The sequence below is a fragment of the Manis javanica genome, chromosome 10, assembly GCF_040802235.1.
Source record: "Manis javanica isolate MJ-LG chromosome 10, MJ_LKY, whole genome shotgun sequence".
In the NCBI taxonomy this organism is placed as follows: Eukaryota; Metazoa; Chordata; class Mammalia; order Pholidota; family Manidae; genus Manis; species Manis javanica.
This window is the reverse complement of record NC_133165.1, coordinates 107,291,034-107,304,741: the sequence shown is the minus strand read 5'-3', so window position 1 is coordinate 107,304,741 and position 13,708 is coordinate 107,291,034. Positions and strand designations below refer to the sequence as shown.

Here is a 13,708-nt window from a genome sequence, read left to right as displayed (position 1 = left end):
AGTGCTGCAATAAACATAGGGGTGCATCTGTCTTTCTCAAACTTGATTGCTGCGTTCTTAGGGTAAATTCCTAGGAGTGAAATTCCTGGGTCAAATGGTAGGTCTGTTTTGAGCATTGTGATGAACCTCCATACTGCTTTCCACAATGGTTCAACTAATTTACATTCCCACCAGCAGTGTAGGAGGGTTCCCCTTTCTCCACAGCCTCACCAACATTTGTTGTTGTTTGTTTTTTGGATGGCAGCTATCCTTATTGGTGTGAAGTGATACCTCATTGTAGTTTTAATTTGCATTTCTCTGATAATTAGCGATGTGGAGCATCTTTTCATGTGTCTCTTGGCCATCTGTATTTCTTTTTTAGAGAACTGTCTGTTCAGTTCCTCTGCCCATTTTTTAATTGGGTTATTTGTTTTTTTGTTTGTTGAGGCATGTGAGCTCTTTATATATTCTGGACATCAAGCCTTTATCGGATGTGTCATTTTCAAATATATTCTCCCATACTGTAGGGTTCCTTTTTGTTCTATTGATGGTGTCTTTCGCTGTACAGAAGCTTTTCAGCTTAATGTAGTCCCACTGGCTCATTTTTGCTGTTGTTTTCCTTGCCTGGGGAGATATGTTCAAGAAGAGGTCACTCATGTTTATGTCTAAGAGGTTTTTGCCTATGTTTTTTTCCAAGAGTTTAATGGTTTCATGACTTACATTCAGGTCTTTGATCCATTTTGAGTTTACCTTTGTATATGGGGTTAGACAATGGTCCAGTTTCATTCTCCTACATGTAGCTGTCCAGTTTTGCCAGCACCATCTGTTGAAGAGACTGTCATTTTGCCATTGTATGTCCATGGCTCCTTTATCAAATATTAATTGACCATATATGTTTGGGTTAATTTCTGGAGTCTCTGATCTGTTCCACTGGTCTGTGGCTCTGTTCTTGTGCCAGTACCAAATTGTCTTGATTACTATGGCTTTGTAGTAGAGTTTGAAGTTGGGGAGTGAGATCCCCCCTACTTTATTCTTCTTTTTCAGGATTGCTTTGGCTATTCGGGGGTCTTTGGTGTTTCCATATGAATTTTTGAATTATTTGTTCCAATTCATTGAAGAATGTTGCTGGTAATTTGAGAGGGATTGCATCAAATCTGTATATTGCTTTGGGCAGGATGGCCATTTTGATGATATTAATTCTTCCTAGCCATGAGCATGGAATGAGTTTCCATTTATTAGTGTCCCCTTTAATTTCTCTTAAGAGTGACTTGTAGTTTTCAGAGTATAAGTCTTTCACTTCTTTGGTTAGGTTTATTCCTAGGTATTTTATTCTTTTTGATGCAATGGTGAATGGAATTATTTTCCTGATTTCTCTTTCTATTGATTCATTGTTAGTGTATAGGAAAGCTACAGATTTCTGTGTGTTAATTTTGTATCCTGCAACTTTGCTGTATTCCGATATCAGTTCTAGTAGTTTTGGAGTGGAGTTTTAGGGTTTTTTATGTACAGTATCATATCATCTGCAAATAGTGACAGTTTAACAACTTCTTTACCAATCTGGATTCCTTGTATTTCTTTGTTTTGTCTGATTGCTGTGGCTAGGACCTCCAGTACTATGTTAAATAACAGTGGGGAGAGTGGGCATCCCTGTCTGGTTCCCGATCTCAGAGGAAATGCTTTCAGCTTCTCGCTGTTCAGTATAATGCTGGCTGTGGGTTTATCATATATGGCCTTTATTGTGTTGAGGTACTTGCCCTCTTTTCCCATTTTGCTGAGAGTTTTTATCATGAATGGATGTTGAATTTTGTCAAATGCTTTTTCAGCATCCATGGAGATGATCATGTGGTTTTTGTCTTTCTTTTTGTTGATGTGGTGGATGATGTTGATGGATTTTCGAATGTTGTACCATCCTTGCATCCCTGGGATGAACCCTACTTGGTCATGGTGTATGATCCTTTTGATATACTGTTGAATTCTGTTTGCTAATATTTTATTGAGTATTTTTGCATCTACATTCATCAGGGATATTGGTCTGTAATTTTCTTTTTTGGTGGGGTCTTTGCCTGGTTTTGGTATTAGGGTGATGTTGGCTTCATAGAATGAGTTTGGGAGTATTCCCTCTTCTTCTATTTTGTGGAACACTTTAAGGAGAATGGGTATCATGTCTTCTCTGTGTGTCTGATAAAATTCTGAGGTAAATCCGTCCGGCCCCAGGGTTTTGTTCTTGGGTAGTTTTTTGATTACCGTTTCAATTTCTTTGCTCGTAATTGGTTTGTTTAACTTTTGTGTTTCTTCCTTGGTCACTCTTGGGAGGTTGTATTTTTCTAGGAAGTTGTCCATTTCTTCTAGATTTTCCGGCTTGTTGTCATATAGGTTTTCATAGTAGTCTTTAATAATTCTTTGTATTTCTGTGGAGTCTGTCATGATTTTTCCTTTCTCATTTCTGATTCTGTTGATTTGTGTTGATTCTCTTTTTCTCTTATTAAGTTTGGCTAGAGGCTTATCTATTTTGTTTATTTTCTCAAAGAACCAGCTCTTGGTTTCGTTGATTTTTGCTATTGTTTTATTCTTCTCAATTTTGTTTATTTCTTCTCTGATCTTTATTATGTCCCTCCTTCTGCTGACTTTAGGCCTCATTTGTTCTTCTTTTTCCAGTTTTGATAATTGTGATGTTAGACTATTCATTTGGGATTGTTCTTCCTTCTTCAAGTGTGCCTGGATTGCTATATACTTTCCTCTTAAGACTGCTTTCGCTGCGTCCCACAGAAGTTGGGGCTTAGTGTTGTTGTCATTTGTTTCTATATATTCCTTGATCTCTATTTTGATTTGTTCATTGATCCATTGATTATTTAGTAGCATGTTGTTAAGCCTCCATGTGTTTGTGAGCCTTTTTGTTTTCTTTGTAGAATTTATTTCTACTTTTATACCTTTGTGGTCTGAAAAATTGGTTGGTAGAATTTCAATATTTTGGAGTTTACTGAGGCTCTTTTTGTGAGCTAGTATGTGGTCTATTCTGGAGAATGTTCCATGTACACTTGAGAAGAATGTATATCCTGTTGCTTTTGGATGTAGAGATCTATAGATGTCTATTAGGTCCATCTGTTCTAGGGTGTTGTTCAGTGCCTCTGTGTCCTTACTTATTTTCTGCCCGGTGGATCTATCCTTCGGGGTGAGTGGTGTGTTGAAGTCTCCTAAAATGAATGCATTGCAGTCTATTTCCCTTTTAGTTCTGTTAGTATTTGCTTCACATATGCTGGTGCTCCTGTATTGGGTGCATATATATTTAGAATGGTTATATCCTCTTGTTGGACTGAGCCCTTTATCATTATGTAGTGTCCTTCTTTATCTCTTGTTACTTTCTTTGTTTTGAAGTCTATTTTGTCTGATATTAGTACTGCAACCCCTGCTTTCTTCTCACTGTTGTTTGCCTGAAATATGTTTTTCCATCCCTTGACTTTTAGTCTATGCTTATCTTTGGGTTTAAGGTGAGTTTCTTGTAAGCAGCATATAGATGGGTCTTGGTTTTTTATCCATTCTATTACTCTGTGTCTTTTGATTGGTGCATTAAGTCCATTTACATTTAGGGTGACTATTGAGAGATATGTACTTATTGCCATTGCAGGCTTTAGATTCGTGGTTACCAAAGGTTCAAGGTTAGCTTCTTTAGTATCTTACTGCCTAACTTAGCTCGCTTCTTGAGCTGTTATATACACTGTCTGGAGATTCTTTTCTTCTCTCCCTTCTTATTCCTCCTCCTCCATTCTTCATATGTTGTGTGTTTTGTTCTGTGCTCTTTTTAGGGGTGCTCCCATCTAGAGCAGTCCCTGTAGGATGCCCTGTAGAGGTGGTTTGTGGGAAGCAAATTCCCTCAGCTTTTGCTTGTCTGGGAATTGTTTAATCCCGCCATCATATTTAAATGATAGTCGTGCTGGATACAGTATCCTTGGTTCAAGGCCCTTCTGTTTCATTGCATTAAGTATATCATGCCATTCTCTTCTGGCCTGTAGGGTTTCTGTCGAGAAGTCTGATGTTAGCCTGATGGGTTTTCCTTTATAGGTGACCTTTTTCTCTCTAGCTGCCTTTAAAACTCTTTCCTTGTCCTTGATCCTTGCCATTTTAATTACTATGTGTCTTGGTGTTGTTCTCCTTGGATCCTTTCTGTTGGGGGTTCTGTGTAATTCCATGGTCTGTTTGATTATTTCCTCCCCCAGTTTGGCGAAGTTTTCAGCAATTATTTCTTCAAAGAGACTTTCTATCCCTTTTCCTCTTTCTTCTTCTTCCGGTATCCCTATAATACGAATATATTCCTTTTGGCTTGGTCACATAGTTCTCTTAGTGTTGTTTCATTCCTGGAGATCCTTTTATCTCTCTCTATGTCAGCTTCTATACGTTTCCTGTTCTCTGGCTTCTATTCCTTCAATGGCCTCTTGCATCTTATCCATTCTGCTTATAAATCCTTCCAGGGATTGTTTTACTTCTGTGATCTCCTTCCTGACCTCTGTGATCTCCTTCCGGACTTCATCCCACTGCTCTTGCATTTTTCTCTGCATCTCTGTCAGCATGTTCATGATTTTTATTTTGAATTCTTTTTCAGGAGGACTGGTTAGGTCTGTCTCCTCAGGTGTTGTCTCTGTGATCTTTGTCTGCCTGTAGTTTTGTCTTTTCATGGTGATAGAGATAGTGTGCAGAGCTGCTGGTACAAGTTACCGCGGGAAGAGCTTCCCTTGTTGGTTTGTGGCCTTCCTCACCTGGGAGAATAGCGACCTCTAGTGGCTTGTGCTGGGCAGCTGTGTGCAGACAGGGCTTCTGCTTCCTGCCCAGTTGCTTTGGGGTTTATCTCCGCTGTTGCTGTGGGCGTGGCCTGGCTGGGGCTGCTCCTCCAAAATGGTGGAGCCCCGTTGGAGGGGGAGCGGCCCGGAGGCTGTTTATCTCTGTAAGGGGCCTCTGTGCTCCCTGCTGCCCAGGGGGTTAGAGTGCCCAGAGATCCCCAGATTCCCTGCCTCTTGACCTGTCCTGCCCCTTTAAGACTTCCAAAAAGCACTCTCCAAACCAAAACAACAACAGCAACAATTAGAGAGGGAACAGAAAAAAAAAAAAAAAAAAAAGGAAAAAACACTTGATTTTTTTTTTGTCCTCACCCGCTCACTGGTCCTGCTGCCCTGCCTCCCTAGCACCAGGGCCCCTGTCCCTTCAAGGCTTCCAAAAAGCACCCGCCCACTGGTCCCGCAGGGAAAAACGCGCGATGTTCTTTGTCTTCAGGCGCCGGTCCCAGGCATCTGCTCACCAGTCCCGCCACCCTGCCTCCCTAGCACCAGGGTCCCTGTCCCTTTAAGGCTTCCAAAAAGCACTCGCCAAAAAGAGAAAAAAAAAGGGGAAAAACGCGCAATTTCCTCTGTCCTCAGGTGCCGGTCTCAGGCACCCGCCCACCGGTCCCCCTTTGCAGGGCGCTGGGTTCTTGCAGGTGTAGATGTGGTCTGGATGTTGTCCTGTGTCCTGTGGGCTCTATTTTAGGAAGATTTTTCTTTGTTATATTTTCATAGCTCTATGTGTTTTTGGGAGGAGATTTCCACTGCTCTGCTCATGCTGCCATCTTGGCTCCGCCTCCTAAAGTACCATTTTATCTCTTTTCACATCATATTTAGAGTATGTGACTTGTCACTGCTGATATTTACCTTGGTTATCTAGCTGAGGCCATTTTTGTCAGGTTTTCCAGCTTTACAGGTACTTGCTTTCCTACCTTTCCATTCTGTACTTTTTGGCAAAAAGTCATTATGCACAGTCACACAGAAGGAATGGGAATTGTGCTCCATCCCCTGGAGGGTGTAGGATCTATATTAATTATTTAAAATGTTTCTGTGCAGATTTGTCTATTCCCCCTCATTTACTTATTTATTCAATCATTTATTTATGTCAGTATGGACTCCTGAATATTTTTTTTATACTCTGAGTAATATAATCCAATTCTAATGAATTAATCAGTCAATTTTATTTTGCTCAAATTGTTCCTCCCTTGGCATTGGGGGGGTCTTCTTGCATTTGGTTCCTGTGTCCCACAGGCTTGCTCTATCATGGTGTGTTTTTTCCCCCAGTTCCTTACCTTCTGATACTACAAGGAAGCTCCAGGCTTATCTTGTTTATTTGTATATTTCCTGATCCAATACTAGAATCAGTCATTTCTCTAAAAATCCCTGGTTCCTCTTTTTAGTAGAATGGTATTAAAGACCAACATCTGGGTGTTAAGTGTGCTTGTTGCTACTGGGATGTTCCTGCTCCTGGGCCTTCTCAGCTGAGAGAAGGAAATACATGTGTCTATAGGAATAGGTGAATCTACATGTATCTGTAAATATTTCTGTACCTAATGATTTGTATCTATATTAAGCTCAATATGAGTTCAGACTTATGTGTTGAATACTGATCCATGAACACATGGATCACCCCAGCCTTCTCCCCTTGGTTTTCCATGACTTTCCACTGTGATGTGAGAAACCTGGTTTCCTCTTCTGCTATCTATTTACTCAGTTGTTCAATTCCCATGTAAATGTCTTGTGGTTTCAGAATGGCTAAGCTCTCATAGCTTTGGGTTTGATATCTTGCTTATATTGCTATTTCCCTTGCCTTTCTACTATCTGTACTTTTCAATCCAGTAGCCAATAACCACATGTGACTACTTAAATATAAATTAAAATTAAATAAAATGAAAAGTCTGGTTGCTCAGTCATACTAGTTACCTTTCAAGTGCTCAGTAGTCCCCTGTGGCTAAGGGACAGTGTTAGATAAAGCACACATCGTCCATCATCATATCTGTTGCATGGTCTAGACCCTGTTTTTTCCTGGGTCCCTCTGCTGTATATCTGGTAGCCACAGGCCAGTTCTGTCTTCCTAGCCTTGGTCTCAGAGGAAACCTTAGTCTAAGTCAGAGCCAAGACCCAAGGAGGGGAGTTGAGATACGCTAAGAACTGGGAGCCAGCTGGGCTCTGCCCTGAAAAGCACAGTTCTGAATCATGGAGGCACACCCAGGTTATCATGGCTCATGAAGAAATACAAGACTGAGACTGCGGCTGATCAGAGAAGGCATCCCAGGGGAGGCACATGCTGGAGCTAGGCCTTGAGGACTGCTGCAGGGATTGTCAGCTGGCCCTGAGCAGACCCAGGGGATGGGGCAGCAGGTGAAGCGTGTGGGGGCATGAGCGCCCTCAATGTGTCATGGTTGTAAAATGGAGCGTTAGTGGGTCCGTGTGTTTGGAAAGGTCAGTGTGTTTTGGAACTTGGAGGAAGTGGCAGGGCACCGACTTGGAGAGGTGGCTGTGTGTAGATTATGTCTTGCAAGCAGTTTTGGACTTGACCATGAAGACTGTGGAGTAGGAGAAAGTTTTAAACTGAAGAATGATGTGATTTGACCTCTGTTTTAAAAATATCACCCTAGTGGCTGTTGGATATTATTATGGGTGGGCGTGGGGGTGGTGGTGGGAGCTGGAAATAGAAGACGTGGGTTAGAATGCAGGGGAAGAGGACCAGGACTTCTTTTTTCAGTTCTGATCTCCTTTAACCTTCCAACAGTTCTTAAAATAGCCACCTTCCAGCTTCGAATCTCTAGTCTGCATGAATTTTTCTGACAAACCCTCTCTTTTTGTCTTCTGATCTTCCTGTCTGTTTTTCTGGAGGGTAGTAGTTTTCTATTGCTGCCATAACAAATCACCACAAATTTAGTGGCTTGAACAACACAAATGTATATCATCTTGAAGTTCTGTAGTTGAGAAGTCTGACACAGGTGTCACTGGGATAAAATCACGGTGTGGGCAGTGCTGTGCTCCCTTCTGGTGACTTGAGCAGTGATCTATTTCCTTGCCTCTGCGGGCTCTTGAGGCTGTCCACATTCCCTGGCTCAGGGTCCCTTCTTCCTTCTTTACACCCAGCAATGATGAAGTCCTTTTCTCATCACATCCTTCTGACCACCCTTCTGCCTCCCTCCTCCGCTGTTAAGGACCCTTGTGATTACATCGGTGCCCCCAGATCATCCCAAACCACCTCTCCATCTTACAGTCCTTAATTTAATAAGTCGCTTCTGCAAAGTCCGTTTGCTGTGGAAGGTAATACATTCACAGGTTCCAGGGATAAGGGCGTGCACATCTTTTCGGGGTCTGATCTGCTGGCCACACTCAGTGCTTCGTAGGCATTTCTGGAATAAATTCACATTCATCCTTGGCTTTTTACCCCAGTCCAGCTACTGGGCTTGTAGTTAGAATCCGTTTTTATCTCTGTGCTGCCTGTTTGGAAAAACAGCCTTGTGAGGAAAGGAGAAGTTCGTTCTTTGAGAATGCCGAGGACAGAAAGACATCAAAATCAGGATGAGGTTGGTCCCCAGCATCTCAGAGGCCCCACGCTGTCCTGATGTGGGGCATTGTGTGGTTGGCGGTCCTGCCCTGTGGCAGAGCCGAATGAGGTTTACATTGTTCTGCCCCCAGGAGCCAGAAGGCAGGAGCAGGTCAGAGCGGAGATGCCAGGACCATGGAAGTGCGCAGGCAGCTGGAGCTGCTCGCCCCAACCCAAAGAGAAGGAGCACAGAGAGAGCCCTGCAACCTAAGGGTGGCTTGTAATTGGCCTCTGACCTCTGTTGGGGCAAATCAGGATCCTGCTTTTTCCAGAAAAAGAAAGTGTACATGTTTTATGGGAACAGACACAGGGACTTTGGGCAAGGAGCAAAGCTTGTCTTAAGGACTGATTGCCCTGTGACATCAGACTTCATTAGTAGAGCTGGCTACCTAGAATAATATGGATAACTACTATTTGTTGAGTGTTTTGTATATCCTGGGCTCTTTACAGCTATCACCTCTAGTCCTCATAGGAATCCTGCAGCCTGTAATGAAAAGACGAGGGAACCGAGGCTTGCAGAAATGTGTAAAGGAGAGCCGGGATTTATATGCAGATCTGTGTGATGCTAAAGCTAGGGCTTTTTCAAAACACGTTGCCCTTGAGGGAAGTGTCTGGGGAAAAACAAAGGAGCCAAAGATCCACGGAAAACCCAAATCCCTGGAGCAGGGAGATCGGCTTGTGGTGCTTTCCTGGACGTGGGCATTTACAAACAGGTAATTTCAGAGGAGGCAGGAGTGACAGTCAAGAGCCTGAGAACCATAGATGGGAACTGTGCTATGAGAAATTTAGTCTGGTACAGCGACGACTCTGAAGCAGCTAATTTATCTTTTCAAATATCTGAGGGTTCAACTAAGCAGAAGTTTCCGGGAAGCAGATTTCAGTCTTTGAGAAGGAAGCTGTCACTAACCACGGCAACTTCCTGCCAGCCCCAGGGTGGTGCACTGTGGCTGCTCTTGCCATATGGACCGCGGGTTTGCCCTCGCTGCAAATTCCCACAGAGATTGTTTGATTAGGTATCTGTCAGGCGTGATCCACAGAGGATTCCATTCTGAGGACCCGCTGCACAGGGGCTTCTAAGTTGCATTCCATTCTAGAATTCCACAACTGTGGATTTTTCCTTTCTCTCTGCCTCTCTCTTACCTGCCCAATTCTTAGGGCTCTCTCCAAAAACCTTTTCTTCCACCCAGCTTTACTAGACCACTGCAGCTCACTGTGATGCAGCCTTCTTTTACAATATATCCCTTTTCATACAGACCAGGGGCCAGTAAACTTTGCAAAGAGACAGATACTAAATATTTTAGGCTTTGTGAACCAACTGGTTTCTGTTTCAATTACTCAGTCTTGCCATTGTGGAAGGAACGTAGACATACATAATACTTAAACAAATGGGGTGGCTGTGTTCCAATAAATTGTCTGTAGAAAATCAGGTGAGGGGTTGCATTTGGCTCCTGGGTAGTTGTAGTTGTTTGCTGACTCCTGATCTAGACCATTTATTTTGTGAAAAACAATGTCTCCTTTAGCATTATCTTCAGCCATAAAGGAATGTGTTATCATTTAACTCTTTATTATGTATTAATACTTGTCCATGTTGTGTATTTCCTTCATTAGATTGGAAAGCACTTTAGGGTAAAGGATCACATTCATCTTAGATAGCCTCAGAAGTCGAGCAGGATGACTCCAATCCCAAAACAATTTAACTAAGACTTACAGCTTTGAACAAAGAGTCATGGAATCATTGACATTTAGGTAGGTCAGAATGGATTACAGAGATCAGGGGGCTAAGACCTCCTATTTCTCAGATGAAAGCCCTTGAGCCTAGGCAAGAGCCATGTCTTTCCCAGCATGACACGACTGGTCAGAACCAGATCTCATGTGCCCTCAAAAGCTCTCACTGTGGGCTGTGGGGGGTCATGGCCATTTCAGCTGCAGCAGTTACTGGTCCTGAGCCTGCTCTTTGCCAGGCAGAGGACGCAGAGCTGGAGAACCAGAGGGGAGGTAAAGAGTCAAGGTCCCTTTACTCTCAAGATGTTGAACTGAGACAGAGGGAGGCAGACACACCACACCCCTCACATCTCCCTCTGTCCCACCTTCAGGGACTTTTCCCAGGTCGCGTGCACCACACAGTGGTCCTGGCACAAGGTCCTCTTGATAACAATGGCTGCCATCTACTGGGCATTTCCCACATGCCTGCTATTATATTAAGCACTTTGAATGCATTTAATTCCCTTTTTCTCAGATGATCAAGCCATCTCACCACAAACATATTAAAATTTTAATTAAGAGAACACACCATGGCACACACATATCCTCCATTAAGTGTGTCGCTTCATTAAATATCTTGCTGCTGACAGGCAGTGGGAATTTCTGGGTGACCTCAGTCAGCAAAACCCATTTACCTCAACTACATGGGAAAAGTGTAGCGATTTTAAGAGTCAGACTTCAAGGCTTCACCGTGTTCTTAGAGCAGGGCACCCCACTGGGCCTGCTCCCCTTGGTTACCCTCTGGCCATGAGCTTTGGGGGGACATACCCCCACTTCTACACAGACAGGGTCCTGCTCTTCGGCCCCAAGAGCGATGCACATACTAATGCCCAGTGTTCCCCACCCCATCATCTGATGGAATTTCTTATATTACGATGTGATTTTAGCCATTGCCAGGCTAAATACCCATCAAAGGTAGATAAAGAAATGCTTGTACTAAGTAATAAACTATGAGCTCTACTTACATGGTCTGCAATGCATGATAGGCACTAATAGATACTTATTGATCGATCATTCATTTTTCCATAAAACCGTGTTCACACAGTATTTGTAACATAAAACGCACACCATCAATTCTCTGTAAAACTCCAGGGGCTTGACAGCAAGCTCCTTCCCAAAGCCTCAGTTCTCGCTTGTTTATTTTCTGCTGTCTGTATCTGATTGTGAGCCCTCATAGGGGAACAATGGAATGGAGGCTTTGCTCTTGCGCCTTCAGTCACCATGTTGAGATTCAAGCCAACCTTGTCCTGTGGGCACGTGGATGCCCATAAATTGTCATCTAAGCACAGAGGACAGAGGAAGAAGAATCAGTATCATTACTGGGATTCTGTGCTCCGAAAGCTGTGTTTGAAACCGAGTTTATATCTATTGCAACCTGAATTCTAGGGCAAAAATGACATTCCCCCAGCGTGACAGCATGGTGCATTTTATGAAAGCATAATTACATTGAGCTCGGTGGGGTTGACCTAATCAGACCAAGCAGAAACATGGGAGGTAGAGACCTGGAGGTGTGTTTATTTCCCTGGGGGGAGTGATGGAAAAACAACAACAGAGGGAGCTGGACAGGGAGGGCCAGGTTCTAGACTCAGCTCTCCTGCTGTAAGTAGAGCAGCTTAGGGAAAATTATTTAACTTCTTATAGAAAAAATGAAGGAGCAGAAAAGAGGGATGCATTTGATGCTCTCTGATGTCTTGTCACACTCTGACACAGGGATTCTCTGGCATCAGGAAACAATGCTTTGATTCTGAATCCAACAACGAGACACCCTGTAGTGGCCTGAAGAGCGTCCGCCCCCACCGAGATATGTCCGTGTCCTAATCCCTGGTACCTGTGAAGGTGACTTTATTTGGAAAAAACGTCTTTGCGGATGTACTTAAACGAAGGCTCTTGAGATGAGGAGATGATCCTGGATTATCTGGGAGGCCAATGACACGTGTCCTTATAAGAGAGAGACACAGAGAGGCGAAGACAATGTGAAGATGGAGGCAGAGACTGTGGGGATGGGACCACAAAGCCAAGAATGCCAGGGCAGCCACCAGAAGCTAGGACAGGCAAGGCATGGATTCCCTCCTAGAGCCCAGACAGAGGAGGGTCCTGGTCACACCTGCAGTGTAGACGTTTAGCCTCTAGAACTGTAAGAGAATAAATTCCTGTTTTTAAAGCCACTCAGTTTGTGGTCATATGTTACAGAAGCCACAGGAAACTAAGGTATAACCCCAAAGACATGCAGAAAGAGTCATTTTGCCAGGAATCAAGCAAAGCAGTGATTTTTTTCAAATTCCATTAAAATTTTCTGAATTAAGACCCCTCTGTTTTTTCTGTTGGAGCTTCCCGCCCAGTGAACATGAACACTTGGTGACTGAGCTCCTGGGACACTGGAACACAGGCAGCTTTGCTGCTCGCATGCCCTGGAAGGACAGATTGCCATCATTCCTTTCCCGCGCTGGGAAGAGAGCCCGCCCGTTGGCCCTGCACCCGCAGGCTTCCACAGCTACGCAGAGCTATCAGAGGCGGCGGCCTTTCACACCCAGACAGTGTTTTTAAGGCTCTCGAAATTGAGAGTGTGGCCTCTGGCGAGCTCTTATATCAGGTCGGGTCCCTGGTCCAGGCGGAAGCTCTGGCGGTGATCCTTTGGGCCTCTGCAGGGACAGGGTGCTGGCCGTCTGTCTTTCTCTTTTCCAGGAACCCTTGTTTTAGGGTGTTTCCTCCCACACTGGGGCAGAATGAGAATAAGCTTGAGACTCAGATGTTGCCTGCTCCCCTTTCCGGCTGTGTGACCCTGGCACCTCCTGAATCCTGCAGAAACTCTGTGTCCTCATTCACCGTGTGTGGGTGATGAGAGCCACTTTGCGTGGCCGCTGATGATGAAGTATCTGCTAAATAATCGCAGCTAATATTTACTGAATGTTTATTATGCGTTGGGGACATGCTAAGCATATTGCAAGTATTATCTCTTTCATTCTTATCAAACTACTGAGATAGGCTTGAATAGTATGCCCATTTAATACAAAAGGGAAAACAGAGACTGAAAAAAGTTAAATAATCTGCCCCAGGGGATCTAACCAGTTTCGGAGCAAAGACAGACTCATACACAGGACTGAGTTACATAAAATCTGTGCTCAAACCCATATGCCGTATTGCCTTCTGGTATGTGAACAATTTATCGTTCTGGTTGCATTTGTTGTAGTCTTAAGATTACTTTTTCCCCCATAAGTCTCTGCAATATGCCTTTGTTTTCTTTTTTGTATTAGTGTAGAACAATGGTGGCAAAGTATGGCCAACAGGCCAAATTTGGCCCACTGCCTGCTTTTATAAATAAAGTTTTATTGGAACACAGCCATACCTGTTTGTTTCCATATTGTCTATAGGTTTATAACTGCTTTCCCCTATGATAACAGAGTTGAGTAGATACAGCAGGGACCACCTGGCCTGTAAAACTAAAAATATTTGCTATTGGAGCTTACAGAAAAAGTTTGTTGGCCCTGGGGTAGGGGAGAAGACATGAGCTTTGCAGTCAGGAAGACCTGGGTCTAACTAAACCTTGACTTTCACTCTTTCCCATGTTTATGAGGCTGGGCTAGCCCTGAGGCTCTCCGGC

At 43.6% G+C, this 13,708-nt stretch overlaps 1 long non-coding RNA gene across 3 annotated transcripts in view; it reads left to right on the top strand.

Annotated features, from left to right (window-relative positions):
* Positions 1-13,708, top strand: part of LOC108392861 (uncharacterized) — a 107,107-nt gene that overhangs the window by 26,510 nt on the left and 66,889 nt on the right. The gene's annotated exons all lie outside the window — the stretch shown is intronic.